Here is a 1,202-nt window from a genome sequence, read left to right on the forward strand (position 1 = left end):
ACAGAGGACAAATAGATGACAGTTAACAATAAGATGTTAAAATTCTTCAAGGAAAGTATAAAAGGGCTTATACTTTGTTACCCCTTTAGGAGCTGTGAATAAAGTCTCATTCAAAACACTGTAATTAGCGGGTAGCCATTGGCTAGCTATGGAATAGGTATACCACTGGTGGCTGTTTCCAAAGCTAGATATTATCTAAAGAAGCAGTTGAGGCAGGGGGAAGCTAGGAAGAATACAATTTTTAAAAAAGGAGAAGAGCTTTTAACGCCTGCTCACCCCTGCCCCCCCCTCCCCAAGCGCTGCTCCGGCTGCATCCCGCTCACACGGAACTCCAGGCCCCCCGCAGCATTAGTGCTGCTGCTGCCACTCCCTCCTTCCGCTGCCATGATTATCTACCGGGACCTCATCAGCCATGATGAGATGTTCTCCAACATTTACTAGATCCAGGAGATCACGAACAGGCTTTGCCTGGAGGTGGAGGGGAAGATGGTCAGTAGGACAGTAGGTACCACTGATGATTCACTCATCAGTGGAAATGCCTCTGCTGAAGGTCCTGAGGGTGAAGGAACAGATGCCACTGCAATCACTGGAGTTGACATAGTTATAAACCATCATCTACAAGAAACTAGCTTCACAAAAGAATCCTACAAAATGTACATCAAAGACTACATGAAGTCAATCAAAGGCAGACTTGAAGAACAGAAGCCAGAAAGAGTAAAACCTTTTATGACAGGAGCTACAGAACAAATCAAACATATGCTTGCTAATTTTAATAACTATCAGTTCTTCATGGGCAAAAACATGAATCCAGATGGCATGGTGGCTCTCTTGGATTTCCGGGAGGATAGTTTGACCCCATATATGATTTTCTTTAAGGATGGTTTAGAAATAGAGAAATGTTAACAAATTCAAGCTGATTACTTTGGATCATCACCTGTCATCATAACTGGCTGCTGCTTTTTGTCATCTACACAACACCAGGATTTGGACAAATATGGACTGATATCATCTTGAGCTTTATTCATTTATTTTTAACCTGATTTATTTGGAGTGGAGACATTGTTTTTAAAAACATGTCATGTAGGTTGTCTAAAATAAAACGCATTTAAACTCCCCCCCCCAAAAAAGGAGAAGAGAACAAACTGTAGAAGAACCCAGATCTTGAAAGGTAGTTATCTGAGACTTTTGGCTAAGACAGTTGA

General features: G+C 41.8%; 1 pseudogene; it reads left to right on the forward strand.

Moving 5' to 3' along the window:
- Positions 1-299: 299 nt before the first annotated feature.
- Positions 300-903, forward strand: LOC123256681 (annotated as a pseudogene).
- The last annotated feature ends 299 nt before the right edge of the window (positions 904-1,202 follow it).

Source organism: Gracilinanus agilis, unplaced genomic scaffold (assembly GCF_016433145.1).
Source record: "Gracilinanus agilis isolate LMUSP501 unplaced genomic scaffold, AgileGrace unplaced_scaffold8393, whole genome shotgun sequence".
NCBI classification, from domain to species: Eukaryota; Metazoa; Chordata; class Mammalia; order Didelphimorphia; family Didelphidae; genus Gracilinanus; species Gracilinanus agilis.